Source organism: Protopterus annectens, chromosome 1.part2 (genome assembly GCF_019279795.1).
Source record: "Protopterus annectens isolate FY-2018-M chromosome 1.part2, PAN1.0, whole genome shotgun sequence".
Lineage (NCBI taxonomy): Eukaryota > Metazoa > Chordata > Ceratodontiformes > Protopteridae > Protopterus > Protopterus annectens.
This window is the reverse complement of record NC_056727.1, coordinates 215,432,469-215,454,080: the sequence shown is the minus strand read 5'-3', so window position 1 is coordinate 215,454,080 and position 21,612 is coordinate 215,432,469. Positions and strand designations below refer to the sequence as shown.

Below are 21,612 nucleotides of genomic sequence, written 5' to 3'. Positions count from 1 at the left end.
TTTGGAATTATAGTAAAAAGCAAATTAATGAGGACAAAAACTATACTATAATATCTTTCAGAATAATAGTAAACAGAACCTAAAAAAAATTCTGGACAGCCATTAAAGAAATCTTGCATCCTGGCCATAAATTCAACTCTAATTCCTCTCCCAATAACTCATCACTCAAAACCAATACAATTCAACTCTTATTTCATAGACAGTATAGCATCTCTAGCTAAGGATTCCCCAAATTCTAATCTTAATCCTGCCCAGCAGCTCTGTATCACCACATCCACTTTCATCCTCAAACATGTGCCCACATCCAGTATAAAACTACTCTTAAACTCAAACTATTCTCTACTTTAGCTGATGGCCTTCCCAGTGAATACTTTAAAATAGCAGCTGATAGCATTGCCTATCCTGTCGCAATCATTATAAATAGGTCAATCCAGGAATCTCACATTTGACCAAAGTGTGTTGGCAAAACAGATGTCGACCTTTGGGACTTTCATTTATTATAAGCTCTCCCATATACAGATATGGATATATAAATATAAAGCATTTAGTTACAAAGTGTCACAGAACTATTACAGCAAACCACAACTGACTGTAAAAGCAAACCTGATAAGTTTTCTGATGTGATCTCTAAATTAAGTATATTACATTTGTTACCTCCTCATGAATACTACAGCTGGAAAACTTCTTTTCTAGGGTCTCTTCATTTCTTCCCAATAAAATTCACATATCAGCAGTATTATCTCAACCAATTTCATGTCAAATTATACTACATGCCTAGTGTTTGAAGCTCAACAAAAACATATATACATCAGCTTAGTCTCTGTCCATGCACTGTGCTCTATCTATGGGCAGCAACACACATAATTCCTTTACATGTGGGGGTGCCCAGCCAAACCCCACCCCTAAATATTGTGGGCTATATCTCCATGCCCAGTTACTTGACACACTTCTTAGTTGTTAACCAAAGCAGTAGGGAACTACCCTGTACTGTTCTGTAGCAGTACACGTTAACTATAGTACTAGTTGGCTAAGTGTCATGTCGACAAGTAGTGTCACCTCACCAAGTTGTTGAAATGTGTGCAGAAAATGAACAGCATAGTAACCATATATGTATGTATCTATCTATCTATCTAAAATCCATATGCATATGTTTGTAAGGATCTATGTCAGATTATCTAAGTTCCGAAACTTCGAAATTCATATGGCCAAGAATATATGATTAAAGTTTCAGAACTTCAATCATTTAAAAATAAATAAATAAAAAACAAAAAAAAATATTTTTAACTTTTTTTCAGGGGGGAAGCCCCCTGCTCCCCCATACCCCCTGCTAAATAAATATACCAATTCCGAGATTGCACTACATTGTGGAAAAGGGTACATTCCTTGTTTTGCACTGTACTACAATCTCCATTCAAAAAGTTTGAAGTTTCAAAACTTAAATGATATGGTCTCAACCATATGACTTTCAAAGTTTTGAAACTTCAGTAATCTGACAGGGAGCCTTCTGTATATAGATAAATATATATATATATATAGAGAGAGTGTGTTAGAGAGATTGAGAGGCATGCTCACATCTAGTGTGTGGGTAATGTATCCTCAAAATGTGTGCTGCAGTGATTGTGGGAATATTCTCACAACAATTAACCAGCCAAGCATTATGTATTAACTAGACAATAAAGCACTGATTGCTAATTATTGCTAATTATGTTGACAGAACATTTACTAAAGTAAAAAAAATAAAGTGATCCTGTGGTCTGAACCCTTGTTGGTGATTACTGATTTTACTACACAGTGTTCCCTGTATACCAGTGCATCAGATGAAGGTTTGAAGCATTGCTGTCACAGGACATTCAAGATAAGGAACCATGTGCTGCAGCAGCAGAAAGTTGAGTAATGTGGAGTAGAAATACTCAGCCATTAAAACAGATTGACTAGCTATAAAGTGGGCCTTGAATGGTATGAAGTACTATATTTTAGTTTGGCATTTCAGTTTGGTAATAGACACAACCCATTGCGATGGTTAAGTAGACACTAATGGCAATGTCGACTTGTGCTGGTGGTTGTTATTCCCCCACCCCTTAAAAATGCACTGACTCTAATGTCCAGCTTAACCAACAGAATACTGATATGTTGCTGAGGTCCTACAATACATCATTATGAGTTCTAAATGCCTTTTTTTTTTGCTGGGAGGGAGATAGTTGTAACATGCTATTTCTAGTGTCTAAGGCAGTGTTTCTTTAAAATGAGTGCTGCGATTTAGATTTTGGAATATTCCCGCTCCATAGTTAAATAGGTAGACACTAAATATTACCTAGATTACAATGCACTAGTTGCCAGTTATGCTAATATTAAAAAAAAACTACTTGAAGAGTTAGGTTCAGGATTATTTATTTGTCAACTGGAGGCTCAAAGTGGGTAAATAGGAGTTTACCTGGAAGACCCTAGAAACATAGAGTATGAGAACCCAGTATGGGCTAACATGTAGAATTATAATTGAACGGAATATCTGGATTTTAAAGTTGCGATTGGGGCCTACAGCCTGGCAATTCTTTAAAGACATCTTTTCCTTGGAAAGTCTGTAAGAGACTGTAATACTGTTTGATGGAATATAAACAAAGGCCTGTTCTTGCTTTCAAGTCATGTGGGATGTTGCTTTTTTTGTTTACCTTATGAAACATAACCCTATGTTTTATAAAAGCCCTGTCACCAGCGTCTCCTTGCATCTTTGTGTGTACCTTTGTGTGTGTGTGTGTGTGTGTGTGTGTGTGTGTGTGTGTGTGTGTGTGTGTGTGTGTGTGTGTGTGTGTATACACACACACACACACACACACACACACACACACACACACACACACACATATATATATATATATATATATATATATATATATATATGGATTCCATACATTTGGTCGAAATACACTTAGTCGAAAATGATACCAGGCATTGCACTTCACTGAAAGCCCACTTGACTGAAAGCTCACTTGGTCGAAGTTCATTTGGTCGAAAATGGAATATTGCCCCTGCCCCACTGCAGTGCAACCCTGGAGTGAGAATATTAAATAATGCCAATAGTTTTTACTAAAGATATATATATCAATGCATTTCTAATGAATATACCTTCTTATAATAGTGAATACATTAAAATTATGTGGGGGCTATGCCCCCCACAGCCCCTATATATATATATATATATATATATATATATATATATATATATATATATATATATATATATATACAGACATGTTTTTCCCCTGAACCACTCTAGATTCCTTTTTATTCAACAGGAACTTAAAAATCCATTACTTCACTCTGGTTAAAAAATCTTTCTGAGTTGGCCATGCATAGTATATTCGGAGAAAGGTGAACATCTACAGGGTTTGCCCTTTTGGTCTATACCGAATATTAATATTTTCCAAAGCTTACACATTGTCACAAATTATGTGCTAAAGCTTTGCAAGTTTCCTTCTGGGAGACTTTCATTGTGCTCTTGAAATATACTTCCAAATATTTAAACTTATTATAACTCCAAAAATAAGGATATGACTCCAAGAAAATTGTTGATGGTTTGTGCTTAATTACTACTATTTGAGTTTTTATTTTTTTTTAAGTCATAAAGTTTTCCATACAGCCAGAACAGAGAGAGAGAGACAGAGACAGAGAAGGCAGGAAGAATAGACATACCCTTTGGGGAGTCTACATTAATTTTAATACACAACCGGTTATCTATCAGATGCCTGATGTGACCTGTACAGAAACTGATAATGCCAACATAACAACATCAACACTCACAAAGCTGGAAACACAGTATTTTGAACTCCTGGATTTGTCCCCATTCATGACCTCATTTTAGTGCTTGTTTCTAGGTTCAAAGTGGTAGGGACTTTGGTATTCCATGTGTTACAATGTTTTGGGTTTCCAGCATTGTGAGCAGTGATGCTGTTATGTCAGCATTACCAGTTACAGTACAGGTCACATCAAGCATCTGATACCTTACACAACTACATGCAGTGGCTGAGATGTATCTTTTGGTATTATGTATAAATTCAACACATGTCGTTAACCACATAATATACAGTGCACTGGCAATGGGGGTGCTACCCCACTACTACTAGTACTACTGCTATTGCTGCTACTACTACTACTGCTACTACTACTACTACTGCTACTACTACTACTACTGGTGCTACTACTGGTGCTACTACTACTACTACTACTGCTGCTACTACTGCTACTACTACTACTTGTACTACTACTGCTACTACTGCAACTACTACTGGTGCTGCTAAGACTACGGCTACTACTACTGGTGCTACTACTACTACTACTACTGCTACTACTGCTACTACTACTGGTGCTACTATGCTACTACTACTGCTACTACTGCTACTACTACTACTACTACTGCTACTAGTGCTACTACTACTACTACTGCTACTACTACTGGTGCTACTACTACTTGTACTACTACTGCTACTACTGCAACTACTACTGGTGCTGCTAAGACTACGGCTACTACTGCAACTACTACTGGTGCTACTTTGCTACTACTACTGCTACTAGTACTGCTACTACTATTCCTACTACTGCTACTACTCCTACTACTGCTACTACTACTGGTGCTACTATGCTACTACTGCTACTATTATTCCTACTACTGCTACTACTCCTACTACTGCTACTACAGCTACTACTGCTACTACTACCAACAAATGAGCTCTGGTTCATGCATAGAAGTGCACACACACATGCATGCACATGTACACACACACACACACACACACACACACACACACACACACACACACACACACACACACTCACACACACACACACACACACACACACACACACACACACACACACACACACACACACACACACTCAGGTCTTGTCACGATTGTGTGTATGAATGGTATACTACTACTACTACTACTGCTACTAGTGCTACTACTACTACTGCTACTACTACTGGTGCTACTACTACTTGTACTACTACTGCTACTACTGCAACTACTACTGGTGCTGCTAAGACTACGGCTACTACTGCTACTACTACTGGTGCTACTACTACTACTACTACTACTACTACTGCTACTACTACTGGTGCTACTTTGCTACTACTACTGCTACTACTGCTACTAGTACTGCTACTACTATTCCTACTACTGCTACTACTCCTACTACTGCTACTACTACTGGTGCTACTATGCTACTACTGCTACGATTATTCCTACTACTGCTACTACTCCTACTACTGCTACTACAGCTACTACTGCTATTACAACTACTACTGCTACTATTACCAACAAATGAGCTCTGGTTCATGCATAGAAGTGCACACACACATGCATGCACATGTACACACACACACACACACACACACACACACACACACACACACACACACACACACACACACACACACACACACACACACACACACACACACACACACACACACACACACACACACTCAGGTCTTGTCACGACTGTGTGTATGAATGGTATACTACTACTACTACTACTACTACTGCTACTAGTACTACTACTACTACTGCTACTACTACTGGTGCTACTACTACTTGTACTACTACTGCTACTACTGCAACTACTACTGGTGCTGCTAAGACTACGGCTACTACTGCTACTACTACTGGTGCTACTACTACTACTACTACTGCTACAACTACTGGTGCTACTTTGCTACTACTACTGCTACTACTGCTACTAGTACTGCTACTACTATTCCTACTACTGCTACTACTCCTACTACTGCTACTACTACTGGTGCTACTATGCTACTACTGCTACTATTATTCCTTCTACTGCTACTACTCCTACTCCTACTACTGCTACTACAGCTACTACTGCTATTACAACTACTACTGCTACTACTACCAACAAATGAGCTCTGGTTCATGCATAGAAGTGCACACACACATGCATGCACATGTACACACACACACACACACACACACACACACACACACACACACACACACACACACACACACACACACACACACACACACACACACACACACACACACACACACACACACACACACTCAGGTCTTGTCACGATTGTGTGTATGAATGGTATACTACTACTACTACTACTACTACTGCTACTAGTGCTACTACTACTACTGCTACTACTACTGGTGCTACTACTACTTGTACTACTACTGCTACTACTGCAACTACTGCTGGTGCTGCTAAGACTACGGCTACTACTGCTACTACTACTGGTGCTACTACAGCTACTACTGCTATTACAACTACTACTGCTACTACTACCAACAAATGAGCTCTGGTTCATGCATAGAAGTGCACACACACATGCATGCACATGTACACACACACACACACACACACACACACACACACACACACACACACACACACACACACACACACACACACACACACTCAGGTCTTGTCACGATTGTGTGTATGAATGGTATCCAGTCTTCCTCCCTATATGTTACCAAACTGGGTCATGTAAATTATATTAAATAAACTAAGTTAAAGTCTCCCAAACAGTTTAGAGCACTTTACATTGTTTAATCACTGAATCTGCTGCAGCAGGCTTTATATGTGTATGTAATATCAGTAGTAGTTTAGACATGAAAGAGAAACTAATGCTGAGGCATAAGCCTTAGCCCCTAACATTCAGGGCCAAGAGGAATGGGAACTATTATTCAAGAACCCTGATCTTAGCTATCACATTTTATTTAAGCTAATCAAGCATGAACGATGTATTTGTTGTGTCACTGGAGTACTGAAACTGCTATGAATCATGTCAGACATATAGTTCAACTTTACATTAGCAAACTTAAACTATATGCTGTTAATACCACATTTATTTCCTTTCTGTAGCAGCACCGGACCATGACTGTTCTGCCTGAAATGCCTCAGCTTAGGTTTGTGTGTGCTCTAGACTTGTGGTTTAATGGTGTACTGTTGCTATACTAAATGGTTCTTTTTTTTCTGTAACAGCAACCGGAAGGGAGTCAATTTAACAAACTGTCTCTTAACAGGATGTAGTTTGCTTTAGAATAGTTCCTAACTGTTATGGCTTTAGTTGGATTTTCTGGGATGATTTTTATTTTGAGGGAAATGGCTTTGTGGTCCAACCTTACCAATGAGAATGTGATGGGGGTTGGGGGGCAATGCTGTCCCATGTTGGTGAACACTAGGTAAAATATGTTTGACCCTCTGATTGGAGTGTAAACTATCTTGTCAAGGGTGTTTATCTTGATAAAGCCCAGGAAATGTTTTGCCTGTGAATTTCAGCCAGTTTATGTTTCTCAGTCTATTGGGGGTAGTTCAAGTCTCCCATGAATAAGGTATTTGTTTGCATGATGAGTGATTCTAGTAGGTCTAGGTACAGGTTTAGAGCTTCATGAGTTATAGATGGTGATCTGTAGTTGGCCAGGACATGGCAATGAACCATGTATATTTAGACTTGGAAATGAATGAACTCCAATGCATCATTCTGTTTAACCAGCCTGCAGTTGTATTTGTTGCTAATGTAGAGGCAGACACTGCCACGTTTAGCAACTGTTGTGCTGCTGTTGGCCTGAATGTGTGGAAGATACTGTAGCCTTCAACTGCTGGGGTACTTTCTGTGATTGTAAACAAAGTCTCAGTAACAGCAAAGATGTCTACATTCCCCAGAGTGAGAAGAGCTTGTAGAGTGTGGAGTGTTTTGTTTAGGCTCTGAGCATCAAGCAGCAACACCTTAAGGCTGTTTTAATTTGTCTGAGCATCAAGCAGCAACACCTTAAGGCTGTTTTAATTTGTCTGAGCATCAAGCAGCAACACCTTAAGGCTGTTTTAATTTGTCTGAGCATCGCGCAGCAACACCTTAAGGCTGTTTTAAATTTTTTTCCTCTGTTGGTAGTTTTGTCAGTGCTGACATTTCCTAAGAAAACTCTAAGGGGGTGGATAAAGTTTTAGCCAATATCCAAAAGCCCAGAGAGGACAGGTGCAAACCATCTTGGCAAAACAATGTGGTCTGTTAACCATGACTTCCCATGTTGATAGATATTGCATTTCCCTGGAGTGACACCAGAACTTAAGCCAATTGTTAAAATCAATAATTTTCTGTTCATACTGTGGCATCATCTTTGATGAAGGTAGAATGCTGCTCAATGCAAGACACGTACCTGTTGGTGACACATATTCAGAGAGGTCCATAAGTTCTCTTTATATGTAGTCCAGTGAGGTACATTTCAGGTCATTTACACCCACATGGATTATGATAGAATCGTATTGCTATCTCTGGTGCAGTGAGTTGAATGAATACATGATATTGCAGATCCTAGCTCCAGATAGTCAACTAACTGTTATCTTTGTCTTGTATAGAGTGGTGAGGGGGGCATTTGTGTGTCATGCAGTACTAGGTAACTTGTTTACTTGCCTTATGGGCTTTATTCATGGGGGATCATTGGGCGTTGGCTTATGTGTGGTGTTAGGTGTTGCTTTTGGTGTGTGCTTAGGTGATCGCTAAAGATAGCTGCTGCTGTTTGATGGCTTATAAGGTCTTTGAGGTTTCTTCTAAGTGCCTGAAGGTCTTTCTGTGTGGTGAACATTTTTCATGAAGGATGCAGTGTGTATGCTCTTGACAACCTTGTTTGTAACAGAGATTTTTGCTTCCAAAGAAATTATGTGAGCACATCTCTTGCATACTATGTCAGTTTCTTTATGGAAAAGTTGTCTGAGTACATGAGGCAATTGCTATATAGTCTCAGGATCCAGATATAAATCTACAAAGCTGGCCACAGAGACTTTAGGAAGTTGCAGATCTATTGGGCTATTATGATTTGGGGACTTGGTTTTACAGGGGTCACCTGGCTGGTTATCAGAGTTATGGCTAAATGTTAGATAGTGCTATGATCTGTTATTAGTGCTATTTGATGTGCTGACAAGCTGCCCTATGCTTAGCTCCACACAAAGCCTTTCTGTGTTACAGGTTAAAGTCCTAAGTACTAGCTTTATAGGATTTCCTGCCATACAGGGTGCTACTAATCGCCACTGTGCAGCTCCATGCAAATATGCCTAATTTATATCAGACAAATAAAAAGCTGAAAACTAACCCTGTGCCCTCTGGCCACGAAATGACTGCACTTTGATCTCGTTGGAGTGCTTCCCAACTCAGACAGACCAGGCAAACACTTTCCTCCACAAGACAGATGATCCTGGAGCTTATTAATGTAAAAGCACAGCAACAATAGATCCCAAGTGCACAAATCAACTAAGTCCCTAAAGAGCCCACTGGCTAATGAAACAATCTCACTTTTCGCCTCCCTGTGTGTTCCCAAATTCTGATTGACCAGGTTACTTTACTACTGTCACTAGAACAGCAGTCCCAGTCTTTTTAATATAAAAACACACTTCAGCTATCCTAAAGTGAAAAGGTATCAGAAACAAATCATGCAGCTGGCTATACAACAAGTAGTTCTCACTTAAGTTTACCTTTGTGTATCCTAACCCAGACAGAGCAGTCTACCTTTCTTCTGCTATTATGATTGCAGTCCCACTCTTGTTAACGTTAAAAACATACTTTAGTTAGCCACAAGTGAAAAGGTACTAGAAGCAAACCTGGGTAGGATCTGTGTTGGTACCTCGGGAGCTTTGCTGAATGTATCATATTTCATTGTGGGCAATCATTAGAACTCACCAATGGAGCACCAGCAGAGTCCTAAGGGAAAATCTATAGGCAGAAGTGTTTACGTCTATAACCATCAACAGTGCCCACCACTGCTCAGCAATGAGCAATATGCAAACAAGTGCAACCCCATGCAAACACAGTGCTTATGTAGCAAATGACAGCAAACTGATTTCACCAAATTAACCAATAAAAAAGCTCATAACTGAGCCCTGTTCCAGCAGCCTTCAATCAGATGAGTTCTAACTGCACACTCCTGCCACTAAGGTGTAGGGGGAACCCTCTCCAACAAAAGATGGCCAAGTTTAGTGCTCAAGTTATGCAAACAGAACTAGATTCAGTGGGTCTGAATCTAGTCTATGCTATAGCAAACAAAGTGCAAGAAGTTCAGAAAAAAACAGTTCAAAAATAGCAGTGATATGGTAAAAATGCAGTTCAAAAGTGCAATATACAGTGAAAAATTCTACTTAAGTTCACAGAGATCAGCAGATGGCTTAGATTGATCAGATAAATACAGCAGAACAGTAGCTGGTCACCAAACTCTGTGGAGTTTTGCTAAAACAAGCCCAAAGTGCAACAATTTCATAAAGAAATGTGGTTCAAATAAGCAGGTACTAAATTTCTTAATGTAAAATAACTGGCTTGAAGCCTGAGTGCTTAAACCAGAACTAAGACACTTTTAGAATAACAGACACACTAAGCCTTCAACCAGCAATTCTCATCTTAGGAGGATCTAAGCTATATCTCCTGCCACAAGAGTGTAGACCACAAATCTTCTTCTAGTTTCCTCTTAAGAAGTACCAAGATACTGTAGTGCGGGGCGATTTCAGTCGATTCCAGTGAATTAGTATGGGGCGATCTGTCGATTCCAATGAATTAGTATGGGACGATTTCAGTTGATTCCAGTGAATTATAAACAATGTTCCATTACTGTGGCACTTCAGATCATTTTTGTCTAGTACCAAAGATCATAACTCCAGTTTTCTTGAGGTTAAAATAATCAATGGGAAAGTTGTGAGAGTTTGTGTTCCATCTCTGTTTGATAGTTGACTGTGAAGTGTTATCTCTATACATTACTAAGTTATCTGTATATATAAGATAATTGGAATTTGAGCAAGGTTTACAGGAAGTTTATTGGGAAACGTAGAGAAGAGTTATGGAGATAAAACAAATCCTTGTGGAACACCTTTAGTAAGCATGGCAGTATGAGATGTAATGGATCTTATTTGTATTTTAAAGTCCATTTTGTTTAAAAAATCTTTAAACCGTGTTAAAGCTTGGGCACTAATTTTTGCTCAAATGTGAAAGTCAGGTAGGAACAGAATCATAGAGCCATAGAAAATACAAGGCAATTGGGCTCTCTGGCCATTTATGTTGTGCTAGTACACCCTTAGACCTTACCTCCTTTTTCAAGGAAAAACAGGCCAGTCACACCAGGGGTGAAGTTTGGGCAGCCATCCAATTGTCTTACTCTTTTTTGAAGGAAGGTAATGTAATACATTGTTTTATTTCAAGTGGACATTTGTTTAAAAGAAAGGGTAAGCACTGTGTGACAAATCTGTCCTTCTGACATGTTTTGTTTATTTGCTGAAGCAGGTTGAGATCTGTGCTACTAATTTTAGCGGGACTGTTTGATTTTCTGCAGATGTAAGAGATCTCGGACTACTTTATCCCTAATGGCCTGAAAGAAAAAGCACACATTGCCCCTAAGGAGTCTACATGGCACTAAATAAAAGGACAGTGCTTCCAGCTTCTCCCAGTAGCTTTTGTCTTTTAAGCCTATAGTCTTTTTAGTCAGGAGCATCTGGGTTCTTTACCATTGCTTGATATACCTAACCAGATATATCCCAACAGGGGCATTGTATAGGATAATAGATGTGATCAATGTGGAATACAGAGCAATAACTTATTTGGTTCTACTTGATATACGTTTCCATTTAGCTGCACCAAGTAAAAAGACTTCCTAACAACTGTTGCAACATGATGGCCCAAGACAAGGAAATTTTCCCATGTTCCAAGGTCTCTCACTACACTTTCATTTTGAAATGGGGTATTGTCTATGATATAAGCTGGATGAAGGTATTGTTTACCAACTATGACAATACTGCACTTTTAGCTGTTAGTTTTAACCATCATTTGAGCACCAGTTGTGTAAGTTTCAGTTGGTGATTCTGCTTATCACAAGGGGACTTGAGGATGACTTCAGGATGACACCAATCTTGTAGTCATACACAAACTTGGGTTAGCTAGAGATCCCCATTTGTAATTTGGAGATCTGAAAAGTAAATGTCAAATGCTGAGTCCCAACATGGAGCCCTGAGAAATACCACTGATCATCTTCATGATTACTGTGGCTGCATCTACCAAGCACACTACACAAGTTCTATCCCTCAACCAATGTTTTATCTGCCTAACTATGAATGGGGTAAAATTATAACTCATTCATTATTAAGTTAGCAAATGGTATGGTGTCAAATGTCTTAACCAAATTGAGATGTGCTGTAATGACAGCATGTCCGCTGTCCATGGTTTGTACAGCTCTCTCTAAAATGTGTACCAAATTCATTAGGCAGGATCTCCCCTTAACAAAGCAGAACTGCAGAGAACCAATCTTATGAGATATTTGATATGATTAAGTCAATTATGATATGTTCCATGGCTTTGCAGATGAGATTAGGGAGGCACAGTGGTGCAGTGGTTAGCATTATCACCTCACAGCAAGAGGTTCTCTGGTTTGATTCTCAGCTAGGGTGCCTTCTGTGAGGAGTTTGCGTGGGTTTCCTCCAGCTGCTCTGGTTTTCTTCCACATTCCAAAGACATGCATCTGGAGAGTTTCTCCATGGGCCTGCACTGAAAATGGGCTCTGTCCCAGTCAGACTTTCTTGGTAAACAAATGTTAATAAAATAATCAGGCTAATGGGTCAGTGGTTGGTCCACCTTTGTAAACTGGCACCAAAGAGCTGTGCAGCATGCTTTAGTGGCAGAACTAGTGGCTAAGCTCAAGTTGAAAAGCTGTAGGAAGAGGTTCACTAGGCCATGTTTTGCATACTTTATCAAACCAAACAGGCCCTACATATGATGTATTTTTCATTTTGGAGAATACTGTTAACAAGTGTTATTTGGTTTTGTTGGGGGGGTGACATTCTGTCTTATATCTGGACTTTGTATAGTTGTTTTGTTGGTAAATTCTGTACTGAATTTGTTTGTTAGCATGTTGGCTAGCTCTCCTGGATCCAAGTAGGTAGCACCATTTTGGATAAGTTCTGAGCAATGCTGGGTTTTATTCCTAAATAAATATTTCTAATTGTCTTTAGTTTCTGATGCTAGACTAAGCACATGGGAAAACTTTGTATTCCTGATGGCGTTTTTTAGTTCTTTCAATCACTTTTTTAAGTTAACCATGAGTTGAGAGCTTTCTTGTTTTGGTATAGAGTTCAAGAAGCTTTTTTTTTTTCTTTCACTTGTATTTTTTATATTTATACATGTAGACCACCAGGCTAGTTTACTTTCAAACTTTCCATTTTGTTTGGTTCTGTCAGGGACTGCCAGGTCAATACATTTATCTAAGTATACATAGATTATTATTATTATTATTATTATTATTATTATTATTATTATTATTAGCAGCTACCTGTTGTGTCAGTAAATAGAAAATACAGTTAAACTTGTATGTTTGAAGTCTCTGAACATTATAGTGTTTGCATCTTGTCGTTTGAAGATTTTGAAGGAAAATGCTACCAGTCTGTGAGCAGATTTAATTGAAAAAGAGAGAGTACCAGAGGAATAGTTGATATTGAAGTCAGTATAGGGGCAGCAAAGATTCTAGCAGTATGCAGACAGCCTGGATCAAGAGGTGCAAGTCAGCACTGGCAAAATAAAGCTGACTGTGTAACTTCTCCTTCCATGTTGTCGCATACTGGCTCCCCCTAGAGTGACAAGAACAGTGCAGCCAGTTGTTAGATCTAGTCATCTTTGTACTAGATCTCCCTAGAGAGAAAAGAACAGTGCAGCCAGTTGTTAGATCTAGTCACCTTTGTACTGGATGTCCTTAGAGTGACAAGAACAGTGCAGCCAGTTGTTAGATCTAGTCATCTTTGTACTGGATGTCCTTAGAGTGACAAGAACAGTGCAGCCAGTTGTTAGATCTAGTCATCTTTGTACTGGATCTCCCTAGAGAGAAAAGAACAGTGCAGCCAGTTGTTAGATCTAGTCATCTTTGTACTGGATGTCCTTAGAGTGACAAGAACAGTGCAGCCAGTTGTTAGATCTAGTCATCTTTTCCTTGTACTTTGGCATCATTCAGAGAGAGAGGGAAACATTCCACTCATAATCAGGGTGTTACCTACATTTGTGACATGTATGGAGAGCTCTGTCATGTCTCTCTACATATCCCTGAAGGTTCTATGCTCCAGGTTATTCATATGCACATGGTATGCTAGAGATCCTGGCTCCTGAAAGTTAACTCACTGCCATGCTAGCTTTATCCAGCATTGTGAGAGCTGAGTTGGTGTAGCTGACAATGGAGTCCTCAATCACTACTACACTTTTGTTAGAATGGTATCTATGTGAACTAGTTTGGAGTGGATAATTACCTAGTGACCATTTACTGTGCTAGTGCTGATAGGTATTGTAGTGTTTGAGTTACACCGAGCCCTAGATTTACTAGGGCTTGGAGGCTTATGCAGGGACTTTTTAATGGCATCAGCATATGATAGTTTATTTGGTATTTGTGTGGAATGCAGTGGTGGTAGTGGTTGTTGCTCACAAGTTGTGTTTTTTATGAGAGGAAGGCCCATGGTCTAGCAAAGAACTTGTATCTCACATGTAGAATGAAGGATCTGTTATATTAAATACCTTAGGAAGGTTGATGAATACTGACTTTATGACCTATATATTTCACCTCCAATCACAACAGTCACTCATTGAAAGATGTGGGACCCTATATGCATTGCAATGGTCTCGTGAAATAAATTTCACTAAATATTTTTTTTTTTTGGCAGTAAAGGTAGTCCTGCTTTCTGGGGAAAGATGTTATACATTTATTATTTTTTTAATTTGCTAATGTGCTCCCTTCTGTCCAGAAATTAGTAGTCCGCCCTTTCTGACTTTTGTCTTTCCTTTTTCTTCTGCCCCTTGATGTTGCCCTCACAGTCATGTGCCAAATATATGGAACTCTGCCAAAAATGCTTTGATCACATGACATCAGTGCACTGCATTTTGGGGAAGTGGAAGATATACCATGTATTTTGTTTAAGGGCACCATATGTCTCATTTAATTTGCTAATGTGATCTTTTCTCTGTCTTCATAGCCACTTTGTTATTACTCCTGTTATAGTGACAGTCCCCAGAGATCTGTATCTGGAGACTGATAGAGTATATTTAAGGTACCCTGACCACTTGGTATCAGTGGCAATATTTGGCTGCATTGTCATTTCTAATATGAATTGAAGGTGGTTCTTAACATCGCTTCTATTGTGCTGATGTTCTGGCTTTCAACCGTTAAGTATTTAAAGATACGCTGATACATTGTTTTTAAATTGTGGAACTGAAGTGCTCAACGGCTCACTGCTATCGTGGTGGAATTTGGGTGCATTGCCATTTACATTAGAACCTAAGGTGACATTTTATTATTATGATCTATCGCATTGATACTTTGTTAAGTATCACATTTGCTGTGGTGGCATCTTGAAGTTTTGTTACTTTATTTTTCTGCTGGACACCTTTAACCTGCTTCTGCTGTTTTGTTTGCTTATCAGTGACAATAGAACTGTACTAGGTAGCATAGGGAAGGGGCTATCCTCATGTATTTTTATATGCATTATATACATATGTATGTATGTATGTATGTATGTATGTATGTGTGTATATATAAGCATGCACAGGTGCATTGATTTTTATTACATTATCTTTTTGATAAAAGGATATGCTGAATGCGAGCTTCTAGGTACAAGAGACATTTTCCTTATATATGAAAGATCTGAGCTGCTGTTTGGTGTTCCCCTTTTGTCACGTTTACATTACAGCAGTTCTGTCTGCAGAAACCTTGTAGACTTCCTTATCAAATTCCACATACAAGTTTAAGTTTACATTCATTATCAGTTGTTTAACATAACAGGAAAATCTACTGACTGCACAGACCCATGCTTTTCATCTGCCTGTATCTGTGTTTCTACAGTGTTAGACTCCAATGATAACAGCAACATTGCATTTATAAGACATTTTGTGAGCTCAGAATTCATTTTGCATGTATTAAATATCTAAGAACCCTTTGTGCAGCATGGGAGTTAAGAACAAGAATTCAGCTTATTTGAAAGCAGTAGCTAATTATATCCCCATACGATAAGGGTAACTGAATTGTAACCATTTTCTGTCAGTCTGCGATTGCACTATATTTTAACTTGCAAAAGTAAGAACAGCTGGTTGAACAACAAACCTTCACTTTTCATGTGCTTAAGAATGCCAGCTACCATGCTCATGTTTTACTTATTCAAGCATTATCTCACTTTTTTCTTTATAATACTCACCTGGTATTTTATAAATTCCAGCACTTACTATAGATCATTATGGGCAGTGGCTTTAAATTCCTTCAAGTATTCCCATACATTAATAAGTGGCTGTCATCTGTCTGAACAAACCTTACACTTATTAAGTCGGGGCAGACCAAGTGTGCAGATTATTAACTAAAATGACATAATAGATAGTGACAAAGTAAAAGAAATCTACTACAACAACTGCTGCTGTGTATAAATACAGCCCTGAATCACGAAGTGCTACTATATAATGAAGAAGGTATGTAGCATAACAGAAGAAATTGCGTTTCAGCAAACAGGGTAAAATGGGACACCAAAGAGCTAAATCAGGTGCAACCGCAGACTGTCATCTAAGAAAAAAGAAAAAAAAAATTTACCGGGCTTAGCTCACTGAATATTTATTCCCTTTCCAGAGACAACCCAGTAACAAAGTCTGATTAAGTAACTTGGTCCAAGTCAAGCAAGACTCAAGGAGAATGTGTCTCTCTCTCTCTTTTTCTCTCGTCATATAACTTAACCTCGTCCCACCCTACTTCCCACTATGCACTTTGTTCTGACTACTTTTCATTGTGATTATTCAGCTTAACAACTCTAATATCTGATCTGTGTATAATGTGTGCATATATTGTGTTTTGTTATTCTGTCTGTATATAATGTCCGTTATCTAATGTCTTTATACCCTGTAGGTAACTCTGATATTTACTTTGTATATAATACTTTTTTTTTGCTTTGTGTATAATGTCATGTATCTATTATGTTTATCTCTAGGCCAAGACTGAAATAGGTCTAACAGGATCAGTGCTTTACCCTGGTTCACAATTTCAGAATAAAATATATGCAGGCGTTGGGAATCAAGCTGAGATAAGCACTGGTGCAGGGTCCAGGTCAAATAGCATATAGTACTGAACATCTGCGCCAAGCTAATCCCACCCACTTTTGTACATAAATGCTAGGCTATCAGTCTGCAGCATATAGCAAGCTCAGCCAATAACTGTAGCTTAGAATCAAGCCCATCACCGTGCATGTGTGAGATAATGACCTTAAACATAAAGCCAGCCTGATTGCCTCTCTGGGCTAAATTGCATATGTATTGCTCTTTATATGTTTTCAATAAGCTATTATTGCTTTCCAAACCACAGATTATAACAGTTATGAAGCTGACGGAAACTGCTTTTTAATTTGCCAAGCCTTCCATGAACATTTTTTTCATAACCTAATTGTCATACATTAATAATCATTCTACAGATGCTAAAAGACAGGCCTAGCAATATGCAAAGTTATTGAAAAAAAAGTGAATTTCCTTCCAACAGTATGCATACAGTTAATGTTATTATATTGTTTTTATCTTTTAATTTGTGCAAGCTGAATGGTGAACTACTGGTGTGCTCTTAAAAGGAGAAGTGCTACTGTTTAATAAGTAAATCTAAATTGCAGAACTTCTGATATGGCACTAAGATTTCTTATACACACACACATACACACACACACACACACACACACACACACACACACACACACACACACACACACATACACACGCACACATGCGCACACACATAAACACCCACACACACACATAAACACACACACACACACACACACACACACACACACACACACACACACACACACACACACACACACACACACACACACACACACACACACACACACACACACACGCACACACACACACACACACACCACACACACACACACACACACACACACACACACACACACACACACACGTATACACACACACACGCGCACACACACACACACACACACACACACACACACACACACACACACACACACACACACACACACACACACACACACACACACACACACACACCACACACGCGCACACACATAAACACCCACACACACATAACCCCCACACACACACACACACACACACACACACACACACACACACACACACACACATATTCATACACAAACCAAAACACACTTTTTTACTTTTCGTTGTTCTGACATCCTATAAATCAGTACAGTACAGACATTTCCTATCAGAAAAATGGATTTTAATAAAAGGTTTCAATTTCAAGGTTATAAGATTCATCTGGGAACCAGAAAATCTTGATCTCAAATCCTTGTTTGCTCCAGTACTCATCAAATTGTTATAAATAATTTGCATGCGTCAATACTCAAGACTATTTAGATCTGTAACCAGAAAGTATGTTATTGTGCCATACTGTCCTCTTTCATATGTACTATAAAAGAGCATATAATGAAGTTGAAACCAGTAAATACTGATATTGTCAAGCCAGAAAAAAAAATGTTGTCTTAAAAAAAAAAAATCAAACTGTCGCGTTATGTAACAATTTGTTATAACACATACAGTTTTACACACCATTAGTTGACTTACCTTTTGCTGTTATACTTTTCTACATTGAATAATGAAATAATTAGCAAAAACCTCCCTGATCACCGTCCAGTTGTCCCACTGTGTTGCTGTTATTACCTAAACAGCTATATAAATGCCAGCACCCACGTCAAGTTTCAGTTCTCTAAAATGTATTTTCATGAAAGACTTGTGATACTGAAAGAAGAAAGGCCCCTGCCAGAAGGAAACAAACATATGCATTTAGAACACAACTTAATTTGCAAATCAAATTGGACAGAATTTTGTCTGCAGCATTTATTTCTTGTTTCTAAAACTAAATATTGTTCAGTAATGCATTTTAAGTGGCTGTACCTCTAAGTAAGTAATTTGCATATGATTTCCACATTTTCTTCAATCTACTTTCATTCTGAATGATTTTGATAAGGAGGTTATGACCAGCTCTGCCTTAAATAGCTTATCTCCTATTTTTTTTAATTCAGTTATCTGGTCAGAATCTATGCACAATGTAAGAGTCCAAGTAATTCTTTATTCCCATTTAGTTACTATCAAACTAATGGTAATGTTATGTTCAATGAATCATTAAGACTATAAAGACAACCTAGACTATCTAATCTGTTCCTTCCACATTAGAAGCATGACGTATTAATGATCTAATGACAACTAATTTCATAAATATGTAATTTATAACATTTTCTGTACAACAGTGGGCTGACAGCAGAAAGGCTAACCAAAATTCCCACGCCTTCTTAACTTTTGGCTCTTTTTTTTGTTCTCCCAGTTGATTACCATCCCACTCTTGCTGAATTGAGTCATTCATTTCATAATCACAGAGGGTAGGAGTTGGCTGATAGAGGCTATCATAAGACACTTTATGGCACTTAATACCTGCATGATCATTGGAAGAGGGATTCTGCCAGTCTTCTTCAGCTCCACAATTTCCTCTTCTTCCTGAAGTGACAGAGCCTGAGTACTTCCTTGAACTCTTGTATTTTCTGTCCAGTCAACTTCCAGGTATTCAGCCAAGTCTCTGTTGACCTTACAGCCTTCTCTGACCACTGCTTGCAGCTGAGTGTGTTAACCAGTGGCTTATGCGGCATGCCAAGTGTTTCATGGTAATGACTTTGCTATTGCTATTTCTACCCCAATGTCTTTTCCCTTTCCTCTCTAGGAGGAAGCCTACCTGAGTTTATTTGCTACTCTTGTATGTAATCATCTGACTGTCTGTCTTGCTGAACCATGTATTGGCTGCCCTCAAGCCATTTGTGAGATAGAAGTCTAAAATGACCCCTTCTTCATTATTGCCATTGCCCCAACTCCTATTCTGTCTGTCCCGATATGTGCATTCACGTAACCCTTTCTCAACACCAATTTATGTTGTCCTACTTTATATGGTAAATGCTGCCTGAATGCACTCTTTTACTCAATATCACAAGCCTGCTCTGGGGCATAGGCTGAAATTATGAATACTGCCCTAGCCTTACACTGGAGTCTGATTGCCATGAATCTGTCACTAATTCTGAAGACATCCCTCACTGCCTTCTGAAGCCCCTCTCTCACCACAGTTCCCACACTATTTCTAGTCTCTCCTCCTCCCGAATATTAAACTCAGGATGCCAGGCTTTGCTGTACTGGCCTAACATCTTATCTCCTAGACTCAGAGGCTATCCAGCTTCCTTCCTATGACTGAATACTGGCTGACCAGTAGTTTATTGACACGGGGCTGTTAGGCTTTATGGTGGCATATACCGACCCATAAAGACACTTAGACCCCTCTCACTGTTATCATGGGTCCCTGGCATAGGTTAAATCCTCAACCTATTTATTACCAGCAAATACCCGTCCACATATTTTGCCACATTAGTTAATGTGTCACCTAGAGACAATTTTTGCAGGCTTGAGTAGCTAGTCCAGACATGGCAAGCAGTCTATGATCCATGTTTTCCTATCTAGGTGATACTACACACCACAGTTGATACCCAAAATGGTTTCCCTATACAGCACTTCTCCTGATAAGCACCATCTAGAGTATGTGCTGCTGCCCACAACTATATTCTTGGGTAAGTTTGAGGTTGAAACACCCAGCGTGCTTTTTGAGAAGTGGGAGGAACCTTATAGAGACACAGGGAGAACATGCAAATTCCACACAAGAATTGGCTAGAGGTCAGGATTGAACCTTGTACCTTCTGCATAGGATACAATTACATTAATCATTATGCCATCTGTGAAGGTGTTAAGATGTAAAACTTAAAAAGGAGTAATCCTATTTGAAATGTAGACATTTGTTTCACTGGAAGTCACTTCACTTTTTGATTGTGTGACAGTGGTGTTCAAACTTTGGGAAGTAAATGATGAAATTATATATTTTTGGCAAATGGATTGCAGGGCTGCCATATATTTGCTGGAAACTGTGGCAAACAATGGAAGTCCATGCTCTAACCAAATGAAGAGGATTCACTTACCTATGGATGCTCATGCAGGAGGTGAGAGGAAGTGGGAGTTCTTACAGGCCCAGAAGAGTAACTGCTTGCTTTTGTCCTCCTTTTTTTCCATAGTGTACTTGAAAATTTAATGTGTTGTTAGCCAAATGCATTGATAGGTGAAAGAGGTTGTCATTTTAATTGGGAGAGTGTTTTAATCATTTATATAAAAAGAGGAAGGCATTTTTGATTGTTTTAGTAAGCTCTGGAAATCACAGAGTTTGTTTTATTGGAACTTATGAGCAGTTTATTACGGCTGAGACAAGTAAAAAAAAAAGAGTAAGAATGTTGTTTTGGAGTTGGCTCTGTCTCACTGGCACTGAACATGAGGTGGAGGTGGGGGGTATGTGAAGTAGCAGTTTCTTGATGAACATTGGAAAAAGATGAGGGGCAAGAAGAGACCCTTGTGGTACTCATTTCACAACTGGGACTTCAAATGATGGGGATGACCTGGACTTATTCTAATTACTGCCATACAACTGAGAAGGATGGAATAGTCCACAAGGTCAAAGACATGATGTGATCAACAAAAACAGATAGTATAGT

At 38.8% G+C, this 21,612-nt stretch overlaps 1 protein-coding gene across 2 annotated transcripts in view; it reads right to left on the bottom strand.

The window, feature by feature from the left end:
* Positions 1-18,720, bottom strand: part of LOC122788685 (ABC transporter G family member 23-like) — a 1,725,589-nt gene extending 1,706,869 nt beyond the window's left edge. The window contains exon 1 of one of the 2 annotated variants that reach the window (XM_044055583.1): positions 18,611-18,720. The gene's annotated coding sequence lies outside the window, so the exon portion shown is untranslated. The remainder of the gene's footprint in view (positions 1-18,610) is intronic. The other variant, XM_044055595.1, reaches the window with a different exon arrangement.
* Between the last annotated feature and the right edge of the window lie 2,892 nt (positions 18,721-21,612).